The 8,354-nt window shown below is 49.3% G+C and overlaps 1 protein-coding gene across 4 annotated transcripts in view; it reads left to right on the top strand.

Annotated features, from left to right (window-relative positions):
- The first annotated feature begins 514 nt into the window (after window positions 1-514).
- Window positions 515-8,354, top strand: part of KCNE3 (potassium voltage-gated channel, Isk-related family, member 3) — an 11,201-nt gene continuing 3,361 nt past the window's right edge. Inside the window, exons 1-3 of one of the 4 annotated variants that reach the window (XM_010848861.1) lie at window positions 515-720; window positions 2,174-2,265; window positions 5,967-6,022. The gene's annotated coding sequence lies outside the window, so the exon portion shown is untranslated. Of the gene's footprint in view, window positions 721-2,170; window positions 2,266-5,966; window positions 6,023-8,354 lie in introns of those variants that run through there. The other 3 variants (XM_010848860.1, XM_010848858.1, XM_010848859.1) reach the window with 3 other exon arrangements.

The raw sequence follows: 8,354 nt of genomic DNA, 5'->3' as shown, positions 1-8,354 counted from the left end.
ACAGACTGAGAAAAAGAAGTAGCTGGGTCAAAATATGAAACTACAGAAGTCACACAGAAGTGAGCCTGGGGCAGTCCCCTTTCCCAAACTGGGCCCCTTAAACTGTATCCTGTCTGGAAAACAGGGTTTGTGTTAGAATCAGATGATTCTCCAGTGACCATCTGGGTTTAGTATTTTGGATTCTAAGATCTCTGATCCTAACTATCGCCCTGTGAAGAATGCATGCAAGAATTGTACCCATTTTACTGCGAGGAAGCCGCGGCTCAATGAGGAGCAGTGACTTGTCCACCACCACACAATCACGGAGTCGGATTCCACCAGCACCCGGCTCTCTGCCTCCTCAGACCCGGCAAGCTGACGTGAAGCAAGAAAACAGTCGGTCTCTGGTCCAGGAAGCAGGCGCTGCAGGGGACGGAAGGGTCGGAACCCATAGAGCTGTGGGGCCAAGCAGCTGGGCGGAGGTGCCCAAAGCCAGCTAGGGGAGGAGAAGTGGGTGGGTTAGGGGCCGGGCGGGGCCGGGGGTGGGGACGCCCCGGGGAAGGGAAAGGACAGCAGAGCGCTGGTCGGAGCGCGAAGCAGAGGGGGCGCAGGCAGTGCTGGGCGCGGACTGCGAGCAGTGGGGCTGGCGGAGAGCCTTGGGGCGCCGTGAGGGGCACCCGCGAGCCCAGGGCGAAGAGTCCAACAAACAGACTGCGCTCCTGTGGCCTTACAGATGGGCAGGTAAGACGCACTCGCGGGGTCCGGAGGGCGGAGCCGGAGCCGTGGATAGAAATGAGCGATCCGACCGCCTCCCTGGAGGCCGGCGACCCGACCTTGGGGGCGGCTTGGGTACAGACCCCTCCTCTCCAGGAACCCAGCCACAGGGATCCCGGGGCGCACGTGGCGAGGCTGGGCCCCTGGCACGCCTTGCCCGGAAATCTGGGATTTGGGATCGGCACTCACTGGCCCCGGGAGGGCGGCACCAAAGCTCCTTCTACATCCACAGATGTGCGAGGGAACACCTGCGGCTCTGCCGCGAGCGCACACGCGCGTCTTCTCGCCGGGCGGGAGCCGCTTGCTCTGCGAGTGGACTTGCCAGTTTGCCACTTCGTTGTGTCTCTCGTCCTAGGCGCCCAAGTCCCGGGAAAAGCTTTGGGGCCCCCTTAGCCATATTCTAGCTCTAGTAACATAGGTCTAGGCTGGGGTCAGGAGACTTGCATTCTAGTTTACAGGTGTGTAAAGCTGTGCCAATCGCCCACCTACCTGCTGCTCTAGGCTCTGTGCCTTCTCCTCTTGGGTCACCACCTGTAAGATTGGCCTCCCAGTCGTGCTGCCCACGTACTCCGCATGGCCTGTGGGGAAGAGGGGCTGGAGCCTGGAGTCTCTGCTGTAGAAAGCACAGGAGTTCAGACCCTTTTGTGAGGGCTCATGGAGCAGTATCTCCTCCTATCCCCTCTCCCCACTTATCAACAGTTTGCTTATGGGGAAACTGAGGTCCAGAGAGGAGATGGCTTGCCCAGGGTCACAGACAGAAGTAGAACTCAAGTCTCCTCACTCCTAGCTCAGGGCTGACTCCACTTCAACAAGTTGTTGTTGTTCAGTCACTAAGTCGTGTCCAACTCTTTTGCAACCTCATAGACCGGAGTCTGCCAGGCTCCTCTGTCTGTGGGATTTTCCAGGCAAGAATACTGGAGTGAAGAATACCCCATATCCTTCTCCAGGGGAATCTTCCCTAACCAGGTATTGAACCTGTGTCTCCTGCAGTGCCAGGCAGACTCTTTACTACTGAGTCACCAGGGAAGCCCCTTCAGCCACAAGAGAGCATTGTAGATGTGTTAACTGCTCCTTATCTTCTGGTATCCAACCAGTTGTTGGCTCTAAGTCGGGGAGAGCCATACTGGAGGCAAGGAAACTGCCTTCAGATTTTCTTGATTCCTTGAGATGATAGCAAACAACCTTCTTCATTCCTTTCTCACTCCCCACTTTGCAAAGCACATTTCTACTTATAAACTGAATAGGTGAATGCTCCAAATTCCTACTAAGAGGGTAGCGAGACAACAAAGCCCATCTTACTGATGGGGAGAATGAGGTCCAGAGTGAAGAAATGACTTAACCAAGACACATGACTAGACACACCTACAAAACAGGACAGGTCTCTTGACTCCAATTCCACTGTGTTCTCTATCACCAGCAGGACTACAGGATAGTACCCCTAAATGGAGAGAGACTACAGGGCTGATCAGAAAGGATGAGAAACAAGAAAGATACTCTTTATTTCTGAAAGAGGTAAGTGTATCTGATAATCAAGAATAATAAAGAACCTCCTGGCTTCCTCTGAGGGTAAGAGAAGGAAGGGAGGGGAGAGGAGACAGAGTTGGCTGTTCTTGGTAAAACTGGGGGGCAGGGTTGGGGGAGGTAGATAGGGAAACAGAAAAGGAAACAAAGTGACCAGCTGCCCAGTAATTCTCTCTAATGTTTATATGATATGTTGCAATTTCTTTTTTTGTTTGTTTTCTAAATATTTATTTATTTGACTGTACCAGGTCTTAGTCGCAGCAAGTGGGAACTCTTAGTTTTGACATGTGGGATCTAGTTCCCCTATCAGGTATCCATCTGGGGCTATCTGCATTGAAAGTGTTTTGAAAACACATTTGCATTGAACAAAGTGCATTGAAAGTCTTAGCCACTGGACCTCCAGGGAAGTCCCTGCAATTTCTAAAACACTTTCCCTCCATAGTCTCTCTCCAAATTGCCAAGTGAGGCAAGTTGGGGGGTGGGTAATTATCCCCATCTCATAGATGAGATTCAGAGGAAATAAATGCAGTGCTCAAGGTCACACAGCCAAGCAGACAGCCGAGATTGGAACCATGAAAGGCCACTTGAAAGGCAAGGTTAGAGGCTGGGAGACTGGGACTTGGACTGTGTGTGTGCAGCAGGTGGGTGTGTGTAGCCACACCCTGGGTAGGTACACAGGGAAGAGGCTTCCAAAGCCGCTGCTGGTGTTCCAGGCCAAGAATGTTTGCCCTTTGGATTGAATGGGGTTCAGGTGCAGGGAAATCTGTGCTTCCAAAGGCGGCTTAGAATGCCTCCTCCCTGACCTCACTTCCCCACCTGACCAAGATGGTGTCTTTTTTTTGAGCTTCCCCTTCCCACGACCAAAAGGAATCTATTTCAGCCTGCCTTTGAAGTTGCTTTGTAAGTGCTTTCATGAATGCGTATTTGTGTGTGCAGGAGGGACTAGTCTAGTAAGAAGAGGTATTTATCCATCTGTTCTTGAGTGCCTACTATAAAGAAACGTATGAGGCACAGGTGCCTCCCCTCACCCCTCCCAGCTCACAGTTTAGTATATATATCTATATCTATTTATATTTATATAGATATACACACCCAATACCAGTATAATATAGTGCTCTAATAAGATTTTATGCAAAGCCCTTCAGGAACAGACAAGAGGAAGAGACTTAACTGGCTAGAGTGGAGAAGATGTCTCAGGAGAGGGTCTACCAAGGTGACATTGGAGCTGGGTCTTGAAGGATGTGTGGGAGTTTGCCAGGCAGATAAAAAGAGGATGGGCATTTCTGCCTTAGCAAACAGTGTGAGCAAAAGCAAGAGGGGGCAAAATGCAAGGACTGTTTGGAGAATGGCCTGTAGCTCAGTATCGTGGGGCATGGGCAATGGTGAGAGCTGTGGTGAGATGAGGCTGGAGGCAGGGTCATATCTAAAGGAGCTTGAATGATAATCAGCAGAGGTTAGACTATCTTATAGAGAACAGAGAACTTATAGTGAAAAGATACGGAGATAACTGTTTTTGGTCCCAGTTCCTAGGCTGAGAGACCTTGAGCAAGTGACTTCCTCTCAGCGTTGGGGTGGGGGTTGGGGGCTGGAGCGGGTGGGGAGGAAGTGTATGGTTTTTCCCCCTGGTTGAATGAGGGGGGTACACCAATGACATGATTATTAAGATCTCTTCCAGCTCAGATTCTATTTCTTTGTCTCCTTCTAACTATATGTTACGCTTCCTTTCACACCAGCCCATGGTGGTGATAAGACCACCAGGTGGGCCAGAGGCAAAATCTGCAGTCCCAGGAGTTATCTTTGGATTCCCTACCTGCTTTATGTGTCCCCTTTCCCGTGCCTTTCTACCACACTTCCAAGCACTTCAGACACTCTTTCCTGAAGAATAGCTGGAACAGAGCAGTAGGGAAACCAAAAGAACCAAAAGTGGAGTTTACTTTTCCCCAGAGAAACCTGAAAGAAAACCTCGCTAAGATACCCAGTTTATCCTTCAGGTCCCAGCTTTATGCCTCCACTCCCAAGAAACAGGTCAGGCAAACTGAAGTCAAGAACACTTTGGGTGAATCTGTTAATGTGCAGGAAAGAGTAGCACCAGGGTGTGGAGGAAGAGGGTGCACTTGGTTTGTATGGGGGAGCAGAAGTACATCTGGAGCAGAAAGGACCATGGGAGACAAGACTGTAAAGGAAGGTTAAGTGTTAGTCACTCAGTCGTGTCTGACTCTTTGTGACCCCATGGACTGTAGCCCGCCAGGCTCCTCTGTCCATGGAATTCTCCAGGCAAGAATACTGGAGTGGATGGTTATTCCCTTCTCCAGGGGATCTTTCCGACCCAGGGATCGAACCTTGGTCTCTTCCATTGCAGACAGATTCTTTACCATCTGAGCCACCAGGGAAGGTTAACTCCTCCCAAAGTCACCAACTTCTGCCTTTATTGGATCCTCAGTTACGACCGGTGAGAGGGACTTCTCTTGTGGTCCAGTGGTTAAGACTCCATGCTTTAATGCAGGGGGTGCAGGTTCTATCCCTGGTAGGGTCACCAAGATCCCACATACCAGGTGGTATGGCCAAAAAGAAAAGGTTTGTGAGAGTCTGGAGTGCAGGAAAAAGCAGTAGCGGTGGACCTACAGGAGATGACGCCCCAGGACACGAGGAGCCTGTGTTTGGTGGGAAGTAACAGCTCAGCTGCCAGAAGACATTGCCATTTGTAGCGGAAAGAGCACCTAAACAGCACCCCAAAGACGTGGGTTCTCATCTGAGCTCTGCCATTTACTAACCATGTCAATTTGGGCAAGCCACTTCCCCTGTCTGACCTTTAGTTTTCTCAGCTACAAAATGGAAGGACTGACTGAGAATCTAGATTCTAAATGGTCTTTAAAATCTCTTTTCAGTTACTGTTCATCTTCCTTCTTGATTATCTCCTGTTTCAAGTCAAGGACTTTCAGGGCAGGAGCTCTGTCTCCCCAACCCGAACAGCTTCATAATCAGTTATTATCTTGAAGAGGGAAGCCAAGGAGCTCAGAAAGAGGAACAAAATTCCCCATGTTGCCAATCGCCAATCCCTGCCTTGGGAGCCGGAGGCAGGTCATAGAGAACCAAGCTGTCCCTTTAAGAGCTCTCTGCCTCTCCTGTAGCCACAGGATGCCCTTGTACACAGGCCCTCCCTCCCACCTCAACCCAGCTTCTAAAGACATGCATCTGTGTCTCTTTTGCGCCCTCCGTCAGAACCACAAATATCCAACCAATTTGTCCAGAGAGGAGCTGGAAGAATGTCTGAGGAATGAATGGTTTTGTGAACCTTTACTTTCCTCATTGAACCCCACCTCAGAGCCCACCCTGTCCTCCATCCTTTCCCCCTAACCCCACTTTCTAACACAGAGCCTGTCTCTCCCAGGCTAGATCTCACTGGCAGGTGAGCTATAAAGAGGAAAAATAACCAAGTTTGGCTTTCAGTTTATCTGGGCTGGAATATTAAATGTAACAGTCCTGAGACTCTGAAGAATCTTAACCTTGGAGGAAAAAGTCTGCAGTCTTCTCTATCTTGTCATCTGTGGGACTCTAGACAGCCCACCAAATCCTCTCCCACCAGCCTACCCAGTCTCCCAAATATCACAGTGTGGTTTTATGGTATCTTCATGGGATGTTAGAGCTGATCAGGACCTTACAGGATCACACAGTAAAACCCCTTCATTTTACAGATACACACAGGAGCTGGGGCCCAGAAAAGGGAAGTCACATACCCAAAGTCACACAGGTAACAGCTGAACCAAGACAGCTCTTTGGTTTTCATTTCTTTCACTGTAAAATGAGGGAGGTTAGACTAGATGGACTCTGAGGGCCCTGCCAGCCTCTGCTCTGCACAAATAAAACCACCACCACATCTGTGGAGTGTCTAGAGCCATGCACTCCCTCATTTTCTCCTTTAATTTTTGCAACAAAGCTATGCTACAGTGTTGATGTCATGCCTGTGTTTATACCCAGTCTATCCAAATAGGTGGATTGGTAACATGGTTTTTTCCTGTGTAAAACAGCAACCCAATTTTGGCTGCCATTCTGCTACTCACCTCATTTCCTTGGGTCTCACATCCTTTCAGCCTTTTAGAGACTCCTAATGAGATGTCAGTACTCAGGGAAAGGGAATGTTTTAACTTCATTTATTTATTAGACTGCATCAGGTCTTCGTTGTGGCACTAGGGATCTCTTTTGTGTCATGGAGGCTCTTTCATTGCGGCACATGGACTCTCTAGTTGTGGCACACAGGCTCAGTTGTCACATCAAGTGGGCTTAGTTGCTCTGAGGCATGTGGGATCTTAGTTCCCCAACCAGGGATTGAACCCACATCCCTTGCATTGCAGGGTGGATTCTTAAACACTGGACCAGGGAAGTCCCAAAAGGGGATGTTTTAGACTGCACTGTTAGCTGATCCCTGAGCAGCAGCTCATGTGTTGAACTGAGGTTTCTCAGTCACCCAGTTGAGACATTGTGAACCTGGTGTTGGGGATCAGCAATCAAGGGTCCCTTGGCCATGGCACAGTTCCCTTAACTACAACCCTAGGCTGGCCTGATCCCGCTGCTGCAGGAAGGGGAGGGGAAGTGGGAGGGAGTGATTACCCACAGTAAAGTTATTGCACAATTCTTAGGGCTTGGCCTTAGGCGATCCACCCTGGTTCTGGGGGGTTTTTTTCCCGTGTGTCTAGTTCCTTCCTTTTCTGTCCCCCAGCCCCACCCCCCCAGATCTGGACCTTCCCAGCTTCCAAAGTCCATGTGTTGCAGGAAAGCAGACCCCTTCCAGGGCCTGAAACTGGACTCTTGTCTAACACTTGGAAATGAATTGTCCGAGGAGATACATCTGCTGACAAAGCAAGAGATTTTATTGGGAAAGGGCACCCGGGTGGAGAGCAGAAGGGTAAAGGAACCTGGAACAGCTCTGTCACGTGGCTTGCAGTCTCACGTTTTATGGTGATGGGATTAGTTTCCGGGTTGTCTTTAGCCAATCATTCTGACTCAGAGTCCTTCCTGGTGGTGCATGCCTTGTTCAGCCAAGGTGGATACCAGAGAGAAGGATTCTGGGAGGTGGTCGGACATGTGGTGTCTCCTTTTGACCTTTCCCGAACTCTTCCTTTTGGTGGAGGCTTATTAGTTCCGTGTTCATTACCAGGATCGCCTATCCTAAAACAACTCATGCAAATAGTTACTATGGTGCCTGGCCAGGGTGGGCGGTTCCAGTCAGTGTGTTTCCCCTAACACATGCTTAGACCTCAGATGTGTCCAGGGACATCCTGAAGAGGCTGCAGAGCTAAGGAGCCTTGGGGCACCCACGGGGAGATTCCTGGAGCTGAGGAGGAGCCAGTGAATTTGCCTGCTGTTCGTGAGCCTTCCCGGGGGAGGTGGCCCTCCACCTGCCCTGTCAGTTCAAACCCCCTCACAAGGATATCCAAGAGAAGTGGTGACAGTATCTGCCCTGAGAAGGAAACCTGGGCCACTGGGAATAGAGAGACTGCGTTTTCACTGTGCATACTGCTTCCGTTTTTTCATTGTGTATATGTATTTACTTCACAAAAACAACAAGTAGATTTTCATTTTAATGAAAGCCATGGTCTTTTTTTTAATTAAAATGTGTTTTAAAAATCCTCTTCACCATAATAAATGTATATGCTCCAGCAAGCCTGAAGAGGGGGCAGAGCAGAGATAATAATCTTCTTCTTTTCTAATTAACGAAATTTTTAATGAGGTTAAAAAAAAAGCAATGTAAATGTTATCATCTCAACCATTTTTAATAGCACATCTCAGTAGTGTTTATTGTTACACAGCACACCTCTACATCTTTTTCATCTTGCAAAACAGAAACTCTACCCATTGAACCACAATTCCTGGTGATAATCTTTTTTGATAGATGAGGAAACTGAAGCACAAACAGGGCAAGAAACTTATTTTACTCAAAGTGAGTTCTTCTAGCATTTATGCTATCCGTCTGTTGTCTGCCTATAAAACTAAGTGAGGCCCCTTCTTCCTGCAACCATTACACTAGCCATCCCCTCCCTCAAGTGCCCCTCACATCCTCCATCTGTCCCTGCCCCGACCTTGTC

Source organism: Bison bison, unplaced genomic scaffold (genome assembly GCF_000754665.1).
Source record: "Bison bison bison isolate TAMUID 2011002044 unplaced genomic scaffold, Bison_UMD1.0 scf7180017864276, whole genome shotgun sequence".
Lineage (NCBI taxonomy): Eukaryota > Metazoa > Chordata > Mammalia > Artiodactyla > Bovidae > Bison > Bison bison.
The sequence above is the reverse complement of the archived record's forward strand: the minus strand, read 5'-3'. Positions and strand labels throughout refer to the sequence as shown.